This window comes from Podarcis tiliguerta (assembly GCF_965153285.1).
Source record: "Podarcis tiliguerta genome assembly, chromosome: 7".
Classification (NCBI taxonomy): Eukaryota; Metazoa; Chordata; class Lepidosauria; order Squamata; family Lacertidae; genus Podarcis; species Podarcis tiliguerta.
Window position 1 is genome coordinate 53,202,882 of NC_139540.1, and position 27,251 is coordinate 53,230,132.

At 39.2% G+C, this 27,251-nt stretch overlaps 1 protein-coding gene and 1 long non-coding RNA gene across 2 annotated transcripts in view; one reads left to right on the forward strand and one right to left on the reverse strand.

Annotated features, from left to right (window-relative positions):
* The window catches only part of ZNF407 (zinc finger protein 407), a 331,438-nt gene that overhangs the window by 73,807 nt on the left and 230,380 nt on the right, over positions 1-27,251 (forward strand). The window lies entirely within an intron of this gene.
* On the reverse strand, positions 9,944-11,536 carry LOC310682028. The gene is made up of 2 exons (XR_014513734.1): positions 11,093-11,536; positions 9,944-10,095 (listed from the first exon to the last, which is right to left on the reverse strand). It is a non-coding gene; the product is annotated as an uncharacterized lncRNA (long non-coding RNA).

Genomic DNA, 27,251 nt, shown 5'->3' on the forward strand with positions numbered 1-27,251 from the left:
ATAAAGCAGAGGGAGAGAAAGCTTGCATGCAGATGGGGAAAAACTACCAACCGATGTAATCAAACACTGGTACATGCTCAAATTCAAGCTTACGATGAAGAAAATGTACTTCTCCACCTCCATTGCGTCCTTGGTTTGCCATCTAACTGAGCTGTTCAGGTGGCTAAAGATTGATTACATATTGCCCCTAGGGAGGTGGTAAATCCTGTCCAGGAGTTTGAGGCTTCTCATGGATCAATTTCTGTCAGCAGAGACATATGTTGCCTCTGTGGTGCAGACGGCCTTCCTACCAGCTTAAGCCAGTGGCCTCACTATGACCCTGTCTCAACAGGGCCAACTTGGCTACAGTAATCTGTGCCCTGAGAACCTCAGGGTTAGACCACGGCAATGTACTTTATGTGGGGCTGCCTTTGAAAACAGCCCAGAAGTTTCAGTTAGTGCATAAGGTGGTTGCCTGGCTGTTGACAAGCTCAAGGCGAAGAGATCATATAGCATCATTTCTGCTGCCTGTATGCTTATGAGCCCAATTCAAAGTAATGGTTTGACCTATGAAGTTGTTTACCGATGCCATCAGGACAGAAATTCACCTGGAATTTCTGTTGTGATATGAACCTACTTGGACACTTTGGTCTTAATCTGAGGCCCTTCTCCATGTCCCTCTTTTGAGGGAGGTTCAGAGGATGACGGTAAGGGAGAGGTCCTTTTTAGTTGTGGTTTGCTCTTTGTGGGTGCTCTTCCTAGTGAGGTCTGTTTGACACCTTCACTGATTAAATGGCAGCTGTAGGACTAATTATAGTATTGTATATTTATTTCACTACATTTGCATCCCACATTTCTTCTTCATAAAACCCAAGACAGCATAAATGTGGTTCCCAGCTGTGTGGTCACCCATACAGGCAATGGTCAGACCAAGCCCTGCTCAGCTTCTTCAAAGTTGGCTTCAGATTATGCTCTGGAACTAATTAGACACAATGTACAAGTCTCCCATCTCATGGGATCACTTGTACTAGCTTATCTGTCTTCATCTAAAACCTTTTCAGGATGTGGTATTTTAGACTTCTCTTAAACTAGGGTCTTAGGGTATGTCTGCATTGTGGTGTTAATGGTCAGCACAGCTGAAAAATTACATTCATGGTTAATATTTGCAAATGACTGTGAGACTGAACTTACACCAATTTATTACAAAGTCAATAATCAGCTCAGAAATGAAAAAGGTTAGTAATTATTAGATTTTCAGAGAAAAGTACTAATGTTATGACCTATCTAATATCATATAGTTACAAAAATGCCATAAAGTGATTTTTTTTTAAAAAAAAACCCTCTTATTTATAGTCAGTAGATGGCTTATTCGCTCATCTTACTACTTATACTTCTATGAACTGTTAATTAATACTTTTGCAGTAATTATAGAATATTTTAAATATACATTATTCTTCTGAATTTTAAGAGGCTAGAATTTTTTTGAAACAAATTAATTTATAAGGATAATAGAACTGACCTTCAGTTTCATAAATTGTATAATAAAGAGGTTTTTTTTATTTAAAATCTTTACATTCTGATAGCTTTTAATAAGGAGAAGAACCTTATGGATTTTTATACTTTTTCCTGTTTTAAATCGGGTCTCAGTGGTATAAAATAAGATTCTGTTCTCTGCCATGAGGAGAATGCTTGTCCTTGAAAAGTGGTAAGAGGATCTTGTGTCTTCTTACTATGTTAAGCAAAATTCCTTTATCTCCATGTAATACTGTTATGGCTAAGTAGCACATTAACACGTAGTCAGTCTGATGCTTGTGGGTAGAGCTTTCCATACCAAACCCAGCTGCTGATTATGTTGGGTGTACTGACATCCACAACTCCTGTTCATCCATAACATCCTTAGGCTGGATCTACCTGAAGCGCCAAACTATACTCATGTGACATTCATTATATGCTCTGTTGCATCTATAGGTAGTTAAAAAGAAAAGAAAAGAAGAAAAGAAAAGAAAACTTGTATTGGCTGGAGTGACTTAAAATTAATGGGATCAGAGCAGCCTTGGAAGTGGGGATTTTACCCTTTCTTCCCCTGCAGAAACTCTGTATTCTGAAGCTCATAATTGATTTGGTACAAATATATTGTGCCAGTGGAGATCTGCTTTCCCCTCCTTTGCAAACCAGAAGAGGGGAGATCTACAGGAATGCAGCAAGGGAGGAAAGGGTTAAATTCCCTCTCTATATCTCATCTGCTCTGTTATAATTATAAGTTCCCCTGTGTAATTTACATTTTTGAGAACCTTCATATAGATCCAACAGAGCGTTTAATGTTACATGTAGTAGTTTTGCCGTTAAGTTGGTTGAACGTTGGTCCTATTGATATTATCAGAAGTTAGTCCAAGTTAAATTCCGTTGATTCATTAGAAACCCAGTGCAATGGGCTTGGTCTGGATAGAAGCCTCTCTGATATTGCGCTCTGGGAACCTGGATGACCTTGTGCAAAGGGGCCATCCTGGCTGACCAAAAGAGTTAGCCTATGATCTTGCACACCTTGGATTTTTACATAGCAGCGTCAAGTTTCTAATTGTTGCTACTCCAGACCTGAGGCATGTGGACACCGCAACAGGAAGTGTCTGCATTGCAAGGAGTGTTTTCTGAGCTGCGCAGCTGCAATGGGAAGGGGGGAAGCGTGATAGGGAGGCAGGTTTGGGTGGTTTTTCTTTTTAGTGCACATTGAAAGTCCACAAAAAAAGATGAAATAGCATCTCACGAGCACAAACAGGGGTTTTTCCATTGCTGCCACCACCAATTTTTGGGGTTTTTTGGGGAGGGACAGATCTGCTTAAAGGGACAAAGAAAGCTGTGGTGGTTTTAAATACATAAAACCTGGCTGGTTTTTCCAGTCCTCCTTTCCTTACACACTCATCTGCTGAAAGATTTTAAATCAGTAACAGATTGAGAGGATAATTTTTTAAAATCTAAATTTGCCATCTGAGTGGGGATTGTCTTAAACCTCTGACACCTCTCCCCACCCTGCCAGTCCTGCTATTTAAAAATAAGCAAGAGGTGCTAATGAATTTCAAGGAACTTTCTTGTACTTTGGAAACAGTTGAAACCGAATCCACTATAACAATATTCAATCTTTTGATAAGCATTCACAGTGTATTGATTCAGACATGTAGATTTCTTCAATTTGGCTTGTTCCACAGATGTCTTCCGTTGATCTCCTAAAACTGTCCTTCTGGAAATAAACGGGGGGTCTTGGCAATGCTATTAGTTAAACCTCTGACAAATTTGGCTTTAAAATGAATATTCAATATTGAGTAATGGAACAGCACTGCTCTTACTATAAATATATCACCTTGTTCATCTAAGCTAACTACATATTAATCATTTGCACCACTGCCAGGTTACTGGTCCAGAACAATGCTTATTTATTCCTCAGGCAATTCTCTAACTAATAAATAAATTCTGGTGTTGGTGAAGGAAAGAAAAAAATAAAAAGGAAACCTTTTATCTGTTCCATACCACTTTTGTGAATATCAGTCATCAGCAAAATGGATTCTAAATTTGCTGTTTCTCTTCGTTGCCACTTATTTGATGCTTCCCTAAAAACTGTATGTTAGGTGATAAATTGCATCATGGACTATTACCATGCCATGTGAGCGCAATCCTGATTTCTGATAAGCTGGTAAGTCATATACTACAATAATTAAAAACAATTGTTTGTTTATATCCATATGACAACAAACAGGTTACTCACATACTTATTGACCCAATTAGTCAAATTTTACATTGTTGCATACTGATAATATTTTACTCCTTTTAAAATGAGAGGTGCTTATTACCTTTTCTTGGATTTCACAGTATTACACTTCCACTTCAGTGGCCATTCCTGCTTATGTGCACTTTCAAAAATGGTTTCAGTATCTTGAAGACGATGTGCTAAAACATCTGGTAGATCAGTAAGACAAAATTAACTAAAACACTCTGTGAGAAGGCTATGCCATGAGTACCTGCTTTGAGCTACGAACATGACTGTTCTACCAAGGGAGCAATTGGTGATAGTCTTCAGAAACCTCTGACAGAATCCATGAAGAATCCAACTCATGGTGCACTTGTGGAGAAGACAAGGCATGTAGCATGAAACCCATTTGTAGCTTTTGAACTTGCCCTTTTTGTTACAGTAAACTTGGTTCATTTCCATTATCCTATGAGGAAAAAAGATCGCCATTTTAATAAATTTAATTTTATCCCATTCTATCACATTGAGTACCAATAGCATCAGGTAGGTATCTGATAAACAGTTTTGGTCACTTAATTCTGTGGAGGAAGATCTGATGATAGTGCCATATACCCCTGTGGCAAAACAGGCCAGTTCCCAAAAATTATTTTCCTTTAGAAGGGAGGCAGGTTCCAGTTTTTTCTTTTTTGACATTTGCTTAAAGATCTTCTCCCAAGCCTTCCCAAATTAGCCTTTTTTATTCGCATTTGCCATCTTGCTCCTGCCATTTTAATTTTTTTTTTTTAGAATTGCATAATCTTCTGTACGTTCTGTAATGGAAATAGATCCGATAATTTAGGCTGTGAACCTGCGCTGATAAGGTCAACACAAGTTCAGTGAGATATAGCAAGCAAATGTGTGTATGTTAACCAGATGATACGGTGAAACCTTTGGGCCACAAGCCTCAGCTACTTACATGCAAGTAATATCATTCCATGATATTGTGACCGGAAAGAGACACCACCATCCATAAACGAGTTACTTTGCTTTTCTTACCTGAGAATCTTTTCTACAGTGTTTTGAGTATTTTCCTCACATTTTAATTATTAAAAATGCTACATGCAATGTTGAAATTGCAGTTATTATTTTCCAAATGTATACTAAAATGATTGTCTTCATAGTGGATATCACAGAGAAATATTGGCTACAATGGCAATGTCTTGCCTAAGCCTTTTTGCACAAACATATTTAGCAAGTGACTAAAATCTGAGCAGAAAGCTCATCTTGAAAGCCTCCTTAATTAAAAATTAAACGATGAATTAAAACTTAAATTATGCAAAACTAATGAGCTACATTATGAAAACCAACAATTAGTGCACTACAATATATGCAAGAGAAGTGCTAACATTTTTGGACGTTTTTTATTTTTTATTTATTTTAAACTCCATTGCACGCTGTTCTTGGAAATCCTTCATCCTAAAACTCCTTTGTATATCTGAATTAAGATATAAATCAGTGATTTAAGATTTGCAATGTTTACTAAACGCATCAAAGATTTAAAACATGGGTAATAAAAATGAATCTTTTTGAAAAGAAAGAAAGAAAAAGATAGATAGAAAGAAATGGAGTAGGGTGGGGAATAAAGATCCAATTGGTTTTCAATTAAAGAAACATCACTTGTGTGTGTGTGTGGTTCAGATCAGGTCATCATGTCACCTAGCACAAATCAATAGACTAAGAATGGGCTCATTGACAAAAGTTGTAATTTAACTTACTGCTCTAATTCTCTCAAACAGAGATTTCTATACTTGCTGATATAGGAGCTCACTAATTGCAGATACAGAGATTCTGAGCAATGAATTTATATATTCATGAGTTTTCTAGGGATCATCAAAGGGGCACTATTAAATTGTACATCCATCTTGAAGCTCCTCTGCAAATATAGTGTACTAAGTATTGAGCTTCTGGTGGTGGATTTTCAAATCTGATTAGCCTAAGGGGATATTAGAAGATGGTATTCTAGCTACCTCTGTATCCTGTTGGCCATTTCTTCTTATGCTCAAGTAGAAATGCTTTCGGAACTTGATGTCTGAGCAACTAAATTAAGCCTACAGCCTTGTTTTGGGATTGCTTTGGCCACTTAGTCTAGCAGATAATGTCTGCCACTGGATTAAAGAAATGTGACACTTCAATTCAGTGTTCTATGCCCAGACTCAGAAGGGTTGGATCCAGATTTGCCATTCTGTGAATGGAAGGGCTCCTTCCATTCACAGAAGGCAATGAGATCCTGCAGAGGCTCTCCACTTGGGGAAAGGAGTTGATCTTTGCTTATTTCTCCTTATATCTGGTGCCGTAGAACAGTTATCCACAAAGAAAGGACAGAAGGAGCAATAGGCAAAATAGACTCACTCCCTTTTCTCTTCTCTGACCACAACTCTAGATACAACACAGACTGACCACAATGAAGACTCTTATTGCTGCTTTCTTGATGAAACAGATAGATTGAGGATGGGCAGTGAATTTATCAGGCACATTTCAATAATTTCAAGTGATGATTGAGATATTAAATCTATCAGAAAAGACAAGTATGATGTGCTGACATTTCAAATAATATGTGCAGTTGGTAGATGGGCATTGTGCAGCATAACTCAGATCAGCAGCTTAGCTCATGAATGGAGTGCTCCAAGACGCTGGTACATCTTGTACATCTTAGTGAAGAAGAGGAAAAAGTTTACCTTGAGGTACACTGAGCCTCTTGGGACTTGCCTATGGGAAGGTCGGCAGTTCGAATTTGTGCGACAGGGTGAGCTCTGGTTGCTCTATCCCAGCTCCTACCAACCTAGCAATTTGAAAGCACGCCAGTGCAAGTAGATAAATAGGTACCACTGTGGCAGGAAGGTAAACAGCGTTTCTGTGTGCTCTGGCACTTGTCACAATGGCCCATTGCACCAGAAGCGGTTTAGTCATGCCGACCACAAGACCCAGAAAGCTGTCTGTGGACTGTTGGCTCCCTTGGCCTGAAGTGAGATGAGCGCCACACCCCATAGTTGCCTTTGACTGGACTTTTTGAAATGTAACTAAATACATGTTTTTCAGTTGTTTTAACCAAAAAGCGTGATTGGCAAAAATAGTAGATGACTTATTTTTCTGTGTAGAAAAGTAAATAACATTTTAGAGAAAAAGTGATGCTAGTAGTTAACAAATTACTTCAAAAGGTGTGGAACAAGCCACGGTTGAAGCTCTATTTTTATTTTATTAGCATTCAACAAACAAAAAAAGGGAAGAACTGGACACGTTTCATGAAATCTAGAGACTACTTATTATTAATTTGAATTTGAATAAAAATGGTAATATAGGAAAAATCCAGTGCTTTTTAAAAGGGATTTTCACTGGTGCGTAATGAACTCAAAAGGGCACTTTTAACCATGCAAAAAAGCACTTTTAAACTTTCATAAAATACAATTTACATAATGCATGCATACTATGACAACTGTAGTTTAATATTAAATATGATTAAAGAAATTTAGCACTTGCATATAATAATTTTCTCCATTCAGTTCTAACACTTTTAGCAGTTAGAACAATTCCATTTTCTGAATACTCCTTTTGCTGTATTATTACCACTGTTTATGGGCAACATACAAATTATTTCAGTTCCAGAATTAGAAAGAAGTAAAGCTCACATCAAGCCTTATGACTTGGCAATGATTTACTCTCTTTTCACTGGATACCTCTTTTTGCACAGCCAAGCTGGTCAGTTTGCCATTATTCTGAAGCCATGAGTCTAATTCTTGTCCGAGGAGAGTGATTTGTCCTTGTATTTTATTGTATTCTTGTATTCTCTGCTTTGTTTCAGGAGTATTGCCCCTTTCTCTTTTTCACTAATCACAATGATACTGGCTGAAGGGAGCTTGGCAAAAAAAACTTGCTAATTTACCACATTTTGCAGCAGCCTGTTGCATTCCTTTAGCATTTGGCCTCCTGCAAAAACATTTCCCCAGAGTCTCTTAGGCTGCTTGACTACTCTCACAGCTCCTGCTAAAACCTTGACCCTCCTGTCTTTCACATATAGGAAGAGTATGCTGAGGTGCTTGCTTGTATTCTGGTTGCCTCTTGGATTCCAGTACAATCTTCAGGGCTGCAACATCAGTAAGAAAAAAGGAGCTTTGCAAAGGATTCCGGGAATACACGAAGTATACAAGGAACCCCAGAGTAGATGCAAAAAACCTAACTGTCCTCTTCCACTTGAACTGCAGTATACTCTCTTGTATACAGAAGACAATAGGGACGCGGGTGGCACTGTGGTCTAAACCACTGAGCCTCTCACGACGGGGTGAGCTCCTGTTGCTCGGTCCCAGCTCCTGGCAACTAAGCAGTTCAAAAACATGTCCAAAAGTGCAAGTAGATAAATAGGTACCGCTCCGGTGGGAAGGTAAACTGTGTTTCTGTGCTTCTCTGGTTTCGGTGTTCCATTGTGCCCGAAGCGGCTTAGTCATGCTGGCCACATGACCTTGAAAAACTGTCTGCGGACAAACACCGGCTCCCTCGGCCTGTAAAGCGAGATGAATGCCACAACCCCAGAGTCGTCTGCAATTGGACTTAACTGTCAGGGGTCCTTTACCTTTACCTTTTTATACAGAAGACATGATTAAATTCCCCCCTGCCCAATCCCTTTCCAACCCCTCTAGCGTCAATACAAAAGCATGGGTATAAGGAATTTTTCCAGACTCTTTTCTGTCTATTTCCTATTCCAAGATAGAAAGTTACTCAAGTGGACAATTAATCTGTTGGTTTTCATCACATTTAACATTCAAGCTTGCTTTTATTTCAGAGGAGTCCTGTCATCTCAGTTGACATTCACAGCTCCATTATTTACTGTGGGCCCTCAGATAAGGTCCCATTGTTTTCAGTTGGCATTCTAGTCCTTTATTTTAGTGTGCCCCTTGTCTACATGGTGCTCTGAACAATATGCTTTGGGGAGGACAGTATGAAGAGGGCACTTGAGGGGTGGAAGGATGTGAGTTTATTCAGAAGGGGCACAGGGTGGGTCAGATGGCCAGTGGAACAAAGGGAGCCATACCTTCATTTTGAAAAAAGACGCTGTAAACAGAAATTACAGTTTACTGTAAGGTAAACTTAGAGCTCACCTGTGCGGAAATCATGAGGGCTAGAGGGGAATTCCTCCACAATTTTTCTTTCTTTTTAAAAATACCCCAGCAACAGCTGAATATATTCCAGGAAATCTAAAAATTACCTATTAATTTTTTGAATTTGAATAAAAATGTAATCAATATTCTTTCCATGGAATCTGGACAAAATTTCATAAAATCTGGGCAGGAGCCTATTTTCCCAGTGTCTGTGGTAGAAAAATCTCACACCACACAGTTCTCTTGTTTCAAGTAAACTTGAGTACAGCTGATAACAAAATAAGAAACCACAAAGCATTAGAATGCTTTGATCCTGATTTTAACCCGTGTCATAAGATGAACACCACTTTGCAAACTCTGTTTATGAGGTCCTCTTGATATCTTACCTCTTCAGTGGTAAGATACAGGACGCAGCAGTGGGTCTCTCCTTCATTTCTGAACCACTGCTAAGCAGTTTGAATTAGAATATAAGGTGAGTGAAAAAGTGAGACTTACTGGATACACCTAATGTTCTATGTGCCTGAATGGCACTAAGCCAGCTGTTTAGGTGGCATACCAGGTTTTCCTGGAGTAAATATATTATTTGTGAAAGATCCATGTTAGCCCAGAGTACAGTGTAACATTTCAAAGCCTTCAACAGTCTCCCCAGGAGGTGGTAGTTGTGGAGGCATAATGGGTATCAGCATCTTCAACTGTCAGTTCCTTTCCTCTTGTCTGTCATGACTATTTACTTCTGATCATACCATCTGACACTTCTATGCCACAACAGAAAGCCTAACCAGCAAAGGATAAGGAAGACATTGGGTTCATGGTTTCTTGTTATGTCACAACAGGCAGCTGGCAACTCATTAACACCATGTGGGGGTGTAAAAAATAACAGTGTGTTAAGAATAGTGCCTACAGGCACTGTATATAAGGGAAACCCACAGTATACACTGAAATCAGATGAGCAGTTGACTGAAAAGAGTGGTGTGGGTTGTCTGTCTGCTTCTCTCTCTCCGCCCCCCTTCTCTCTGCTTGAGAAATGAGTGTTTGCAGTAATGTAAAATGCATGGTAAGAACGTCATTTCCTGAACATTATTATGAAAATTAGTGGTACCAATTATGAAGGCAAATGTATTTAATTTGTCATTTGTACATTTCCAAATGCTTCACCTGTGCTGCTGCTCCAGACTGTAAAGAATGAAGAAAGGCTGGAGCACGGACTTTTTACCTGCTCTGCTGTTTGTTGTGGTTTGCCCTGGTTTGTAATCTCTAAATGAGAAGAAAAGAGAGAAATCTATTATCTCAATGTCAGTTGACATGATATTCAAAAACCAAGGCAATAACAAAACTCCAAAAATATATTCAAGTCATGGAGGCGAGCTACCTTCTCCAGCAATTAGAAACTGAGGAGGAAACCACAAGGGTAGCCTGGAAGTCAGATTTGTATCATGACTGGCCCCATATCAGAGCTGTACAATAAATGATGGTTTCATCATAAGACTGCTGTTAAAATTATCCTGGGCCCTAGGTTTCGTAAGTGAATGCATTTGCTGTAGGAAAATACATGATTTGTGTATAAAATGGAAGCTCTTCATTCTCTGTAATCTGCAATGTTTACAGAACTGGACTAGTCCACGTTACTCCATTTTAAGCACTTTTGCACTTGTTCAGACAAAAAAGAACACTCTGTTTATAACAATATAATATTTATTTGTGTCCTACGCTGCTACTCAGTGCACCCAAGGGGCATGCAACAAAACTGTAAGTCCATATCACTAATCAACAATTTCTAAAACAATAATAAAAATATGCAGGCTGTGGCAATGAGGTCCACCTGAAAATGGCACAAGGCCCACTGTATATGAGAAACACTGCTATACGGGATCAAACAGCCTGTTGAATAACTTGGTCCTAAGCCACTGATGGCTTTATAGGCTAGACCTAGTTTTCAGTTTGACTTCAGAAAAATCAGGCTATATCATAAATATTTTTAACACCATTATTTACAAAAGAAGTACACCTTTGAATGTTAGGTGGTGAAGCTTACCACCATTCTATGCAATTTGTTCATAGCATCTGGTAGTCTCAGAATATGTAGAGTTGATACAGCAAGTAACAATTGGTAGACCATGGCTAATGACTGCTATTATATCTATTTGGCCACTGTATAATCACAATTTATTGTTTTGAATTTTGTTCCTCAAAATTTCTCATATTTATTGTCCCTTGTGTAATTTCCTACTCTTCTCCTTTTGCCCTTTCTTACCTTAGGGAGGGCCTGTTCCTATTATCCGAGTTGCTAACTTGTCCACCATTTCACATGCTGTCCTTTCAATTCCCTTTATAATTTTGTATATTGCAGTTAGGTCTCTCTTTAATTTTCTCCTTTTCCAAGGACTTCACCTCTGCCATAGTTTCTTTAACCTTTTGGACTTCCTAAGTTTCTAGAGTCTTCTATCACTCTGGCTGTTCTCTGATGTTCCTTCTCAAATTCCTTTAGTGTCCTTTTTTGTAATAAGGTGCCTAGGTCTGTATTTCAAATGTTTGGCCTCAGTAGTCCTGTATATACTGCTAGAATAATCTCCTCTGACTTAAATGCGACAAGCAGGTCAGTCTTTTAAAGGCTGCGGGGCAATTGTGTTGACCCTGGGTTGTATTGGCCTTTCAGACTGCTGACAATGGAACACCCTGAAATGACGGTCAGCTTCCATGAGGGCACTGATAATAAAAATTCTTTTTTCTGTCGTTTCTAATGGGGCAATAAAGCGGTTAGGTTTGGTGATGATGTCATCAATATTGGGGTGTGTGTGTGTTGTCTTTGTATAATATCTGCCCATATTACATGGATAAATATTTCACAGATTTGTATGTAGCACTTTCCAGAAGTTACTTTTCATAGATGATTCCCTTCTTGTAACCAGAAAAGTAAGATTTCCAATAATTGCTGTGCAATGAAAAATTAACAAAATGATTTTTAAGGGGCTCTGATTTGAACTATTACATGCAAAATAAAGAAATTATTTCTAGATTATATCTAAGAAATCATATCCTTTTACTTAAATAGTAAACAGCAACCTATTTTTTCACTAATAGTTTTAGCAGGCCTAAATTAAAAAAAATCTCTTGCAAATTAAAACAAAGATACACAGAAAACATGAAAACAGCATTGATAGACCAATAATAATGTGATGGGTTTGCAGAAGTATGTCACATTTTACTGAATAATCAATGGAGCTTCTTAATATGGCAAGATCCCTTTGCCTCTTACCAAAACGAAGAAGCCTGCTTTGGGTCGTTACAACAGCAGTGATGTCAGGTGGCATGTTCTCAGGCATGTTGCCCCAGCAGTGAGTTGTGGCGCATTTCATAAGAAGCAGAGAATTGTAGTGTTGGAAGGGATCCCAAGGGTCATCTAGTCCAGCCCCCTGCAATGCAGGAATCTCAGTTATAGCATCCGTGACAGATGGCCATCCAACCTCTGCTTAAAAACCTCCAAGGAAGGGAGTCCACCACCTTCTGAGGGAGTCTGTTCCGCTGTCCAACAGTGCTTACTGTACTGTCAGAAAGTTTTTCCTGATATTTATTCAGAATCTGCTTTCTTGTAACTTAAATCCATTGGTTTGGATTCAAGTTGAATGCATTGGCTCGGATTTATGATTTGGGTACCCTATTTGTTCACCTAAGTAAATGTGACTATGTCAAAATTAGGGATGTATGAGGAAATAATAATAATGTTTCTGCCTTTGGATTGTGCTCCACTCTCTGAAAGCTTTGGAAAAATCCCTGCTGTGGGCCAGGCAGGAGGAAAAGGTGCTAATAATTATGCCTTTGAAATGGACCCCCCCCCCCAAAAAAAACCCCAAGCTTGGAAACAATCAGGAGAAATGTGATAATAATTATGACTATGATAATAAAGTTGATAATACTTCCCCACCCCCGAGCAGCTTGGGAACAATTAGGCAAGAATGCGGTTGTGGTGATGATGATGCCTAAGTGCTGGGCTTTTCACCAGTGAACAAAACAAGAAAACATGGGAACAAGTAGGGAAAATATGATCAACCAATCAGTCAATCAGTCATGTTATTTCTATATCTACCTTTCCTAAGTTCAAACCATGCTCAGATCATGCTAAAAATAAACCATTAAATAAACCATAAACCATGTAGCAAAAGTAAACAATAAATAAAACACCAGAAAGTACACAATCAAATTGAAACAATTTCCAAATAAATCATAACATCCAAAATAAAGATACAAAAAGATTAATATCAGTAATAGCAACAACCACCCTCCAAACAAACCCACTTAAACAATACCCCAGCGCAAGATTCTGTTCAGCAGCCTCAGCTTTTATGGCCAAAGTGAATGAGACCGTCATTGAGTCAGTGCACAACACTCCCAGGCCAGGTAAGCGAACAGGTCTCACAGCCAAGAATGGTCTCTGTTTTTTCCAGCAACCTCAGCTTTTGTAACTGGAGTCAGTTAGGGTCCCGCCCTCCCGGGCCATGTGGGAAAAGGCCTGCAAGGCACGGAGCAGGTCTTCCAGAACTCACAGCCAAGATGGTGGTTGTGGTGGTGATGATTATAATGCCTTTGCACTGCCCGCCCCCCTCTTGGGAACAACCTATGCAATATGGTATCAGAAACAAGGAAGGGTTGTCATATCATCCTCTCACCCTACTATTCAACCGAGGGCCCTCACAACGAGTTACCTGCAGGCAGCAGCACGAACCCGAGCAACAGGGATGTGGATGATGGCCACATTTCTTCCTCCGGATCCCCCACCTTGCTTTTCAGAAAGGCCTCCAAGTTGCAGTTTAATTAAAATTACTGGTTTTAACTCAAAACTATTACGGTGTAATTTTTAGGTTAACATTGATGAGCTCCTAAAAATATCCGATATGCTGTAGTTTGCAATAAACTCTCAAGACCGGCAGGCCCTGAGACCAGATTGCAGTTATTGCATCCCATTTGTAGAATGCTAACTTGAGTGCGGCGTTAAGAGTTTCAGACTGCAGAGCTTCTCCACTGATCCCCCCTGTTAAATTAATGTCAGTTGCTGAATTCCTTTCTGTTGTTGCTGTCACCTGCTAAAGGTGTGTTTGTATTTGAGCAACTTTGTGAATTGGACTGAGACTCTTTGTAGATTTAGTAGGCCACAGTAGTAAAGCATGCTGCATCTCTTGAGAAAGAACAGAATGGTGCATAGGATCAAATGCGTGGTGGTTCAGTCCCCGATCAAAGGACTGAACCTCAATATTGACCCTCCCTGTTCAGGGGCAGGGAGTTGTTGTGTGGGTGGTTGCTCCGTGTCCCCTGAAAGCTAGACATGTATCCAGCTGCCATTCATGACATTAGAGACTGCACATACATAACCTTAGTTATCATGAGGTGCCTGGAGATCAATAGCAGCAGGCACCCTATTGATCCTTTTGATATCCTTTTGATATTGCTGATCATGAGCCGCTGTTGCTTGTGAGACCTGATCAGAGTTTATTGCATCCCTTTCCGGTGGTTCCTGTCATTTCTGACAGGGGTCACAGAGGGCGGGAATAGGTGGCTGGCTACTTCTGTGAGAAAGTTTCCAGGCGGTTCTGCTTTCCATGATATTTTCCTTTTTGCTCCATGCAGAATGGCCCCTCCACTTGTACAAGATGTCCCCTTAATTCCACTGATTTTCTCCTTCTGTCAGTCTGTCTCCCTAATTCTGGATGTAACCTTCCCCACTCCCAACATTTCATGGTTTGATGTCATCCCTTTAAACTAGTGCTTTAGCATCCCTGTTTGGTTTCTAGGTAGAATTCAGTGTGCTGGCTTTGGGTTAAGGGTTAAAACCCTTATCGGTTTAAGGGGGGGGGGGGGAGAGAAACAAAGGAGACTGCATTCTTCTCTAAGATGCAAAACAAATGACTTTTCCCTGAGGTTTGAGGGTAAAATTCAGTAGATGGTCTTGCATTCATGAAAGGCTGTTGAACCAGAAGAGGTCTCTAACCATGGGAGATAAGGGGAAGCAGTTTTGTTAATTCCCCTTTCCTTTTGCAACTCCCATGCTACTTTCAACTGTGTTCTGTAGGATCTCCCAATTCCCTGGAGTTGACTGGAGAAGTGCCAGTAGGCCGGGGGGGGGGGGTCAGCAAAAACAACCCCTTCCGTTAGTGGTTGCATCTTCTTGATCAAATGTTCTTCTGTGAACTCAAGGATACCAACTGAATTCCACCCAGAACATCTTTTGTATCGCTGCAAAATATTTTTGCTTGAGCTGACTTTTGGTGATGGTTCAATATATTCTTGTATTCTATCACAATAATCAAAATAATTAGGTATTATTTTCTCTCTCTTCAAATTCTACTGAAAATCTAAATTTATGCCTAATGGGACTTCTGTTTTGGATTTAATTTTATGTCTTTCACAAATAGCGGCAGGCCACCCTTCTTTCTATCTCTTGAGCTTTTATCTTAAATCTAATTTTATAGAAATAATTGAATTTAGGGTTACTTTATCCAAAAATCCTTTGAAATATGAACCGGTGCCAAACCGTTTGAAGCTAATTGCTTCATTAATTTATGTGATATAACAAATCAGTTCACAAACATGTTTACTTGCATGTGAATGAAGATTAATGAGAACAGAAGTAAAAAAAGTTTCTAACACAGAGAATGCATTCTTCTACCCTTCTATTCACCTGTAGATGTAGGTCTATCAGTCTGGTTCTAAAATGCAATATTATGTTTTGCTGCTCTCAAAGGCTATGATGCGCTCAATGTGCAAACACTGAAATACATTTATAAGACAATAATACTCTTATTGTTCTTTATTTTTTGGAAAATAATCTTCCAAATATGATTAATGGGATTTCATTCTGTAAATGTGTTTTTTTTAATTAAATGCAGGAAAGGAGCAATAAGAACTCTAAAAATATATCTATTCTTAACGTGATTATACTGTTGATATGAGACTGTGAAAAAAAGAGCAGTATGCTATTGCTTCCTGTAAAGGAAACTGGTTTCTTGCATTGAAAATCTTTGCTTCCAGGTACTGGCTGATGATTTTCTGCAGGCGATGTCAGTTCTGTAAGAAAAAAAAGATTAAAAAAGATGCTGATGTCTTGTAGAGAATTTCCTAGTAAAATGCAAAGGTTTACAGTACTGAAGTGGACAGTGCTTCTTTTAAGTTAACATGTATTCCATGCTGTGCAGCATGTTTGAAAGCTATGCTTGACTTTTGCTTGCGACAGCTACTGTGCTGTTAGCGATAAGAGAGGGCTGTCGCTTCAGGTGTACTCCCAAAGCTTGTAAAGAATCAAAGCATCTTGGCCAATCAGCGTCTGCCTGATGACCTTTTTCCGCTGTACTTCTGTGATGGCTTTTGAAGGGGAGAGCTGGTTACAGTCAGGACTGGAGGGACCTGCCGTGGTGTGACGGCAGGTTCAAATCAAACCCAATAGTTGCATCTTGTACTTTCTTCACATGTCCTGCCAGCTTTGCTGTATGGCTGCCACAACAGTAACCCTGTGAGTGGCTTGATTGGTGAGGATTTACATGTGTGCTAATTAGAGTGGAATAAATGATTGGCTGTTTGCTGCATCGCCATAAAGGGTGCCCAGATGTACACACTACATGAACATAATGTGCACGGGCATGGCGCATCAAAGTTTGTCAGCTGCATTACCTCAGCAGGCTTAGGGCCTGTCGGAGAGAATTTGCTGATTATCGTCCCTTATGATTTAGTGTCTGACTTGGTGAAAGTGAAGGACCTCAGAATACTGTCTCTGGCAAGAGATTTTTTTTTTTTTAATTATATCACCAAAGTATTAAATGAGCTAAAAGGATTTTATGACAAGGTGGAAACAACTCCTAGGCTATAAATGCAAATAATTTGAAATCAAGACTGCTGTGCCCTCTGCAATATTTAGCATCATATTAACTAGAGCAATTAACAATAGAAATGGAGCAGAATGTTTAATTACACCGAGGCTACTTAAACATAGTTACTGGGGAAGAAGGGCCATTGCAATAATTCTATGTAAATATTTTAAAGATTTGAGTGCCAATGTACACCACAAATACTTCATGATTCAGAAATGAGAGAGAGAAGTAGTTTGTGTGTGTGTGTTTAGATTTGCAGACGGCTGGCTGTCTTTGCTCTGATATACCAAACAGAATGTGAACGTGCTGAATATTTGTAAAGGGTTTAGAAAAATATAAAACAATTGTTTAGCATTGGTTGCCACTCTAAAACCCAATCATAGTGCGGGCTTGCACACACACACACACACACACACACACACACACACACATTCTGTTGTGTAAGTGTATAATTAAGACAAAACCCCCAGTGTATTGCAGTTATGCACAAAAATCGCTAATATCTGATTCCTTTGACAAGTAATTTCGTACTTACATGTTCCCAATATTGATAATGTATTAATATACAATGATTAAATGGTTAAGCTGACATATTAAAGTTATGAGCAGGAACATTTATTCAGCATAGCTAAGCAGGAACAAAGACTGTCCATTCACAGATGGCATTATTCAATCTCTGAACTACTTCAGATGTTAGCATTACAGCATTGATTCTGAGCTTTGATACTGTGCCTCACTTGAACGACCCAATACAGTTAAGTGATAAGGTTAAGTTAATTACTGTATCTGTGCTATACAGCTTCCACATGATTACTGCTGAGAAAGATAGTGATGCTTTTTGCTTTAATTAAGCAAAAGAGAATGAAAAGATATAATTGGTTTTTGTAATACTCCTGTCTTATAACAAGCATCATGGGTATTCCCCCTACAACTTCCTCGTACTTTCTAGCAGCAATTGTGAGGCGTAATATATTAGAGGAATCTTTTTGTAGATTTGTGTTTCAGAAAACAAATCAGATATCTAGTATCACTATCCCAGTGTCAAAGGATATTGTTGAGGTTTGAAAACAAGCTAAGAAAAAAATGTGGCAAGTATTTCCAAACAATTGGTAGTGGGTACTGTTGTTTTCAATATTTATTCTAGATATTTAAATATTTAAATATTGTCACCAAGTTTTAAACTTGGACCACTTTATTCAATGTTATTAGTATGTGCAATGCTCTGTGAACAGATTATTTATTATTACTCTAATTACAACAAATGCAAATACATACTTGTCAAAAATAGCAAGCTTTGGTTTTGATGGAGAAGTTAAAGGAATCCTGCATATTTAAGATTTCTGTGTGATTTGTTACCTGGCATAATATAAGAGCGCTGAATGGGATAGTGCAGGGAAAATCATATTTTTTGTATATTCACTTGTCTTAGTAGAGGGCAGCATATGGCCTGGATACCTGGTTTCTGACAATTCCTAAGATCTTCCTAATTATTTAAAAAGCTCCAGCGTTACATTCCATTTACTTTGGAGCTTCTGTATGCTTCATCAAAAAGCCCACTGGTTGATCTTCCATCTTCACATTCAAGTCATTCAGCAAATTGCTTCCTGGGCCACCTTGCTCCATCCAGTGCACTGATTGTCAGCTGTAGGGGACCAGGATTGTGGAGCTGGATGCAGGAATATGCAGCTGTCCCATGCAAGAATCAAACCTGCAACCTTGGCATTATGAACCCTACACTCTAACCAGCTGAGCTATCCAGGCTTGTATATGGAATTTATAACCTTTGGACTGCTTTTCATGCGAAACAGCAGCCCCTCATTCACCCCTTGGAATAGCCTTCCGGATTGTTCTGTACCAGCCAGAAACACTACTGAGATTTGCCAAAGCAGAAGCATGTGGACAGGATTTAGTGCTTCGTTGCATGTGTGAACCTTGCCCTTTGGGCTTCCATTAAAGGGAAGAAGGCAAACACATTTTTTAGATGTGTTTTTAGTATGGTAAACGGTTCTATTAGAAGCAGAAAGAGAAACCAACTGTAAAGTAAATGAAAAGCCTTCCTTCCCCTAGTTTATGTGAGAAAATGCTCTAAATAGTGCTAAGTTGTGTTAACGGTTGTTGTTGTTTTTAAACTACAATGCTCAGTGTTTCATTTCATGTGATGTATGCACAGCTACAGAAAATGTGCAGGCCATGTTCCATAATGATAGGTGCTCTCCTGCTGTTTGATTGCCCAGTGGATTTGACAGTGATGGACACTGCAGGTGTTTAGGTTTTGGTACATTTTACATCTTGTGGCTAGATGAATGATCAGGGAATAGTTCCAGTCTGCATGACAGCTGAACAACCTTATCTATTTAATACTTTATATTGGATATAATGTAGTCGAGCAAATAGCTGTGAGTGAGATACTTCTCACGCAGCATTGAACATATCTCTTCCTAGCCATGTGATAGCTTGGCATTGCATATTAACTCTAGACTGTAGTTTTTCCTGTCTTTTCACAGCTCAAGATGTTTATGCATTTCAGCCGAGGTGGTGCTTATTTTACTAGGTCATATTGCAGAAAAACAGCTTGAAAAGTTGCTTTCATATGTCAAAATAATGGAAAACTGATTTTGAGGGCATTATGATCGAGACTTCCCCCCCTCCTCTTTTTAATGATACAGAATAGTAATGGCCTGCGGTTTCATTTATTCTTGGGAAAGTGTAATTGCAAAAATTAACTTGTCATACACCACAGCTCAGCAAAGTTACTTTCCTATAAGTCTGTGGTCACAGTATGTTTTTTTGCAATTCAGCATCTGGCTCTGTGGGGTACTGATGGCTTCTATGAAGAAAAGTACCAGGGTGAGCAATTAAATGTAAAATGACAGCATAAAATATGATCATTATAGTTATACAAAAGACACATTTATGAATTTTGCAGATAACTGTCATTTTTTTCTTTCTCATATTTGCTCTTGCTTTGTTAGCTTAATATTTCTTGTACAATCCATTTTTTTCTTCTAAAAAGTGAACAATTCCATTTTAATTATTTTGACACTTGTTTATGTCTCTCTTATTTGTCAGATTTGAAGGCTAATGATACCTCTTTCACTTTGTTCTGACACAATACTTTCAACTATTTCAAAATCAAGGACTTTTAAAAATATACACAAAGGTTGTATGACGAGGCTAGCATTTCTTATGGAAATCAGTTTATGTTTATTGGATAATTTGCAGCACCTGGAAGAAGGAATGCAATCTCCTCAGCTATCAAGCAGTGTTTTGAAGTGTCTTTTCGTAAGGTTAAGCTGCATGCTTTGGAACTGAAGGGAGTGAATTGGTTGCTTATGTGGCATTCCACCAAAACAATATAGGGAAGAAAAATTCCATGTCATCTATTTCAGTATTTGCATTTCTCTGAAAAAGTCCTGATCCTGCTTTTTTTTTTTAAAAAAAAAAAAGTCATTAGTTTATGACAAATGTCATATTCATTGCAATATCAGCTAGATCCTAGTTGTTTATGTCACATACTGCAGGACTGGAGCTAAAAACAATGTACTTCAGTAAGCAATCCCTGTTCCTTATACCATAAGGGTTGCAGGTTTGAGGGGGTCACTTCTGATCATTTAAGTCAGGGCACTAATTGCACTGCCTAGCAGTCTACAGTTTTTGTCTGGCCAAGCCAGAAATAGTGTCTGAAAGGTCCTAGTTTGGCCCCTTACAGCCTGAGGGCTACAGCCACTTTCGAAGCACAGTGACTAAGAAACTGGTCAGCAGACTTCCCTGCAGGAAAGATGGGCAGGGCACTTGTTCTTGGGGCTGCTCCATAGCCAAGACACTCTAGGAGCCTCAGCAATACTAACAGCCAATCAAATCCTTTTTCGTCCCAACATCAGAGCTGCGGTGGAGTGGGGGGCTGGCAGATATCACACAGAACTGCTGGAATAATCCTCGCCCACCTCTGGAACTCTGTGTTTGAGGAAAAAGTTGCATTGGTGAGCAAAAATATGGAAGCCTGTTGCTCAGGGGTCAGCAAACTTTTTCAGCAGGGGGCTGGTCCACTGTCCCTCAGACCTTGTGGGGGGCCGGACTATATTTTTTGGGGGGAGGGGGGAATGAACAAATTCCTATGCCTCACAAATAACCCAGAGATGCATTTTAAATAAAAGGACACATTCTATTCATGTAAAAACACGTTGATTCCCGTAACGTCCACGGGCTAGATTTAGAAGGCAGTTGGGCCGCATCTGGCCCCTGGGCCTTAGTTTGCCTACCCATGCTGTTGCTCATCCCTAGAATCATTTTTTTTGCAGGAAGTCAATCCTGTGCTCTACAGCCTTTACTCCCAAATCTGCTATACTCTGTGAGTCTGGACAACTCATTTCTAAGGGACACCACCAACCTATTCCTTGCTTCCAGACTTTCTTCCTGCCCATCTATTGACCACCCCTTGAACCTGAACACTCAATACTCTACGGGTAAAATAGACTTAATTAAGCAGGTGCCTGGAATTGTATGGGGAGGTCTCTTAAGGCCACTGCTGAATCTGTGCCAGGAATCACCAGGCCATTGGTGGAGCTTCATGCTCCGGCACTGGGGTTTGTGTGTGGTGGAGAGCAGGTGGGGGCGTGGTTGGCATGTGTCCTGGGGGGTGTGGTGCGCCGCCCTCAGGGGGGCAGCTGCGATGGCACCCTGCTGGGATTGCACTGCCGGGGGCAGTGCGCTCCACCCACTCCCCCCTTCCTCCGCCAGTGCACCAGGCTCAGCCATGAAACATGTCTTCATAAGGGTAAAGGTAAAGGTACCCCTGCCCATACAGGCCAGTCGTGACCGACTCTGGGGTTGCGCGCCCATCTCGCTTAAGAGGCCCGGGGGCCAGCGCTGTCCGAAGACACTTCCGGATCACGTGGCCAGCGTGACGAAGCTGCTCTGGCGATTTATCTACTTGCACTTTTAGGGTGCTTTTCGAACTGCTAGGTGGGCAGGAGCTGGGACCGAACGACGGGAGCTCACCCCGCCGCGGGGATTCGAACCGCCGACCATACGATCGGCAAGTCCTAGGCGCTGAGGTTTTACCCACAGCGCCACCCGTGTCCCTTTTCAGAAGGATAGGACTGCATTAAGACGTGGGTATTAATAAAACTAAATGTTATCTGAGAATGTGCATAGTGCATTTCTATCATTCCTGGACACCCGGAGTAGGCTTCCAAACCAGATGACATGCTGTTAGGCAGGTTGAGCCATGCCATTTCTTCTTCTGTTTTAAAATACACTCTGACTCCTGCACACAACTGGAGTGTCAATTGACTTTAGTTTGTGTTTGATGTAAGGCAGGTACTGATGTGTGGACACCACAGTTTTTTATGTTTCAAAGATGGATACTGATAAATATTAGTCAAATGCTAAGTTATGCTGAGCATAACAAGGATCACCAATCATACACATCATCTTTCATTTGGTGCGAAGAAATTTACTACCAATCCAGTTTGATCAGAAGTCTTGGGAAACAGGGGAGTGTTAGTATTCTCCACTTCAAGTGAGCTGATCATACAGATGACCACCTTGCTACATGTGTTCTAGTTCACTACAATAATCTAAGCCCTAATAACTGGCTGCCCACATTCATCTTTGCTCAATCAGGCCTTGGCCAAAATTGAATGTCACTTGTTGAGCAACTTGTTTGGTCTTATCTATGGAGAACATTTTTGGAATCTGGAGTAATTGCCACATCATTTAGGTGATCCAAGGCCAATGGTGGAGATTATGACTGCTTCCAAAATAATATTCTACACCCCCTCCCCCCAACATGTGGCTCCAGTTTTATCTCAGAAGGAACCTGGCAGATGTTTAAGAACCAATACAGACTTTCACTAAGATGTCATATATTCTCCCAGGTTGATTTTCAAGATGAAATCAGCCTTTCTGGTGGAGATTCCCCACCCACCCCCAAAAAGGTACTTTCCTCTGTCTTTCTCAAGGCCATTGCTAACCCTGGTTATAACAGCTTCAGTGCCTTTTGTCTCTCCTGGCTACTTTAGCTTCCTAGATTCCTCTCATGAATGATCTATTCAGACCCTAGTAATAGTTTAGTATTGGTTTGTTCTGTTTTTCCCCAGTTGAAAACTGTAGCATCCTAGCAATGGGTCAGAATCTCTGGTTATCTCCTTGCCTAGACAAAATGTTTTTCTGAATGCATACCAAAGACCTTTTCCCAGGGGGATTATATATATCTACACAATCTCTCTCTCTCTCTCTCTCTCTCTCTCACACACACACACACACACACACACATAGAGAACAAATATCCCTGTTCTAGTTTATTGTTATTACATACAAATAGGAGCTAATTTTGAGCAATTTTATGTCTGGGAATGTGAAATGGGAAACAGGCAAAGAATCAGAGTTAATATAAAAAAGGTGGAAGGAGAATTTGAAATTGAGCACTACCAAGAACAGCAAAACAGGATTGTTCGTGTACCAGTAAAGAAACCATCTTCCTATGTAGAAAATATTCTGTTTTTGTGATGATCTTTCGTTTTCATTTTGTCTTAAGTTACTATTCCATTTCTAGGTTGGAAAAGCTGCATCTTTCATGATCTGTAGCAACCTGTTTTCTATCTTTATTAAAATTATTATTATTATTATTATTATTATTATTTATCACCATAATTGGTTTTCTTGTAAACTGCCTTGAATATTTGTTAGAATGGTGGGATATGAATGCTAAAATAAATAAATAAAAGTGCTCCCTTGCTATATGATTCTATGACTGAATTGCTGAGTGTAAGCTGAGGACAATTTACAACTCCACATAATGTTAGGGATGAAAAGTAATCTGTCACATTGCCACAATTGTGATAGGGGGTCTGATAGCATTCCAAACGGGCTAATAAGGAAGCACCTTCTGAAGATCCAAACATGAGAGAGAGAGAGAGAGAGAGAAAGAGAAAGAGAGACCAGTTTTATAACTAGATGTTTTCCGGAGTCTAGAGAACATCTATCTATTTTTCAAGTGATAAAGATGAGGTTACATTCATTGGTCATCTTTGGAGATGTTGTGCCTCCTTAAGTTGTGTGTGTAATACTATCTGTGGAGTGTGTTATTGGTATTTTACTTTCATTCTTAGTTTTGCCTTTCTCAAAATGCATATTTTTACTAGGCTTGCGATTAATGTGTAGTAACCCTATAGCACAATATATTATACTTATTAACACTGTATTCACACTAGATCTTGATGTGTGAAGTGATTAAATGAGCATATTCAGCTTGATTAGACTAGCATTCCCTTGTATCTTTGGGCTACAAGGTTTCTTATCTAAGGTCCTCTTGGCTGCCACTTTCTGTTTTCTTGTCGGTAATGACTGTTTCTTTGCCTTGCCCTTTAATGGTGTGCTTGCTCGGCATTGATTATATGTAATGATTTTTAACTATTACTTTGATCTTCCTGCTGTACTATTCTTCAGAGACCATTGCCAACTTTGACCTTTGACTAAAATTATTAGTCCGTTAAGCCATTATAAATGGGTTCCTCTGTCTGCCCATTCCACAAATGCCCTTTAGGATTAGAGAAGCAATGATGTATTGTGTCAAAAGTTTTCCCAACATGGATGTATTCTGAAGAAAAGGGAGGTTTAAATGAACACTTGCAACTCTTGATAATGAAGGTGCACTGACATTGCAATCCTCTTCATGCCTGCTCAAAAGTAAAGCCCACTGATTTCAGTGGGACTCACTCATAGGCCTTCAGGTATATGATAAGTTATTAGCAGTGTTGTTTTCCTAGAAAAAGAGGGGCCAGAACTCACCACGAATGCCTCCCTTGTTCTCTTATAATGACAGTGGCTCCCACCTAAGAGCCCTGCTTATTATTATTTCTTTGTACAGCAAGAAGAAGAAGAAAAAGAGGAAGAAGAATGCTTTATTCCCAGTGTGTCTATGAGCAACACAGTCTGCAAAGTGGTTTTAGATGCATGCAGTGATGTTTCTGTTTGGCTACAGTTCAGCTTCAGACAAAAACTGCATGGTTAGTTTCACTGTCTGCTGTGGTGGAATTTCACATAATCACATAGTTTTGTGTTAGCTGCTATGAGCGCAGATTTTGAAAAAAGCGGTATATAAATAGATTGACAATGAGAATTATTTACGTTATTCCACACCATTAATTTCAGTGCGAAGATAACACAAGGCAAATGGGGAGTGGTAGGAAATGTCATCAATTGTGTATTATTTGTGGACTGAAAACAACAGCGACAGCGAATACCAATAATATTTTCTGATTCAATTTCTCTTCTGGGCCTGGGACAAATAAGTGAAGACCAGCAATTCCCTCGACCATTTCTGTTGGGATCCTCTTATATCCCTAGGTGCTATAGAAATGTTTTGTATGAACCCAATAAACAGTAATTCTCAAAAACAAAGATTCTGTTCTCAGTTTTCCATATGCTCAAAGTTAAACTCTATATTTATCAAAGACAGTCCCTATTTTTTTTGTTAGCTGCCCTTGGTCAGCCACTATCCCTGTTATATCTCCATTTTTCATTGAGGAGAAGTTTTTAAAAATGTGTTGATTCTGCTGCACACGTATAAGTGTGCATGCTATTGGGATAACAGCCTTTTCTCTTGTGTGGAAGGTCAGATACATCATCGTGATTCCAGTGTATACTTCTTTACTCTTGCTTATTAGTACACACTGCTTTTAAAACAATTTTAAAGATCTATTTGTGTGTGTGTAGTTTCTGTTTTTTGCTCTCATCATTCCCTCTGATTCCAATATTCTGGTGTGAGTGCTTTTGCAGAAGTACAAAAAAAATTGCTAGAGGGGTGGTGGAACCCTAAAAGCAGCTCAATGAGGACTGTGTGTGTTCAGTAGCTATTGAAAGATAGCTGACAGTTTGCGTGTGTTGCGAGGGATAGTGTGGAAGAAGGCATGACTGTCTGTCTGAAACAGTGAAGAGGAACACTCTACACCACAATGTTTTGTTGCAAATCCATTTTTTTTTTGGCTTATAATCTGTTTAAAAAATGAAGTGCATAATTATTAATTGCATTGAATATTTACCAAATTCAATTTATTCTAATTTTAAGCCTTCTACAATTTAGATTAGTATAGATACTGAAATGGTTCAATGTTTATTCAACAATTTTACAATAAATTTGGAATTCATTTTTATACTTTATAAAGTTTGAGAATTAGAAAATGAGTGTTCAAAATGTTTACTTTTGGCCTCACTCTATCTAAGGAGATAGAATAAAAAAAAATTCAGAATAATTTAATGCAGTTTAAATTAATGCAGAAGAGAAAGCTTTATATACTACTTCTAGCTTATTAAGAACTGAAATGTCACAATAATGGTAAATTATAATGTAATATATGCTCATACCTCCATTTCTGAATTAGTCACTCCTAAAAATTTAAAATATGTCCCAATATTAAATCACTTTGACAGCATATGACCAGAAATCTAATTTATTTCCATTTGGGACATTCTTCTATTTAATTATGTCATACACCAGTCTTTACAGAACATTACAAATTTACCAGTCTTTACATTACAGTGTAGTGTAAATTTGGCTTTGTTTATTATTCTTTTCTTTTTGAAAACAAAATAGTTATAAGAATGCATTGAGAGAAGGATTGCTGAATAATATCTGTTTAGCCTCAGCATCTCAAAATACATGTCAGATACTGGGTTAAGTAAAAAATTAGAATTTTGTATTACATATCTTTTTAAAATTAGCTCAGGCTTCGTTTGTTTTTTTGTTGGCGGGGAGGCACATGAAAGCTTAGAATCTATTGAAATCAGAATACATTTGGTCCTTAAATCTCGCTGATTTTCGGTGGGATTTGCTCAAGTCTAATTTCTCTAGGCCTTACATACATATCTATATTTTTTGTTGATGTGCAAAGGTGTACAGATGTATTTTTTGTGTACAAATGCAAATATTCATGTTCATATGTAATGCCTGAGATGTCACCGGTCTGCGAGTCTTGTAAAATGACCTCGAGGGTATGCGAGTCCTCCTTGTGTCTTCTGGAAGGACCCTGTTGTACCTAAGCTAGCAAACAAAAATAGAAAAGAAAGCCATTGTATTTATTCAACTTCTCTCTATTTTATGAAGATCCTTTTGCTCCGGACCACGCTATGCACGATTGAGCAGTCATGTTTGCTCACATACCTATCCCATGAATAGGTAACGCCAGCAGTGATGTGTCTATTTCCCCCTCGCCCAAGAAAAGTGGGGCAAGAAGAGGAGGCTTGAACTTATTCTGTTCACCCAGTTTGCCCAGTCTGTTCTGCCCTGCTCACCTCTGGGTACTGGAGCCAAGAAAAATGGGGAGGGGAAGAGTGGGGCAATAGTCTGCAGTCACAACTCAAAGAGGAAAAGGGAAGGGGTGCTGTGTTTCACTTTGGGGGTAAAAACCTATCCTTTTAATGTAAAAACATAAAAACATGGGGCATTTGGCATGTCTAGTGTTAAATAAAAAGCTGGTGCATTGTCCTATGCACCTAGTCCAAGACACCTTAATTACTTGAAAAACTGAAAACTTGGCATTTTAATAGCGCCTTAAAATT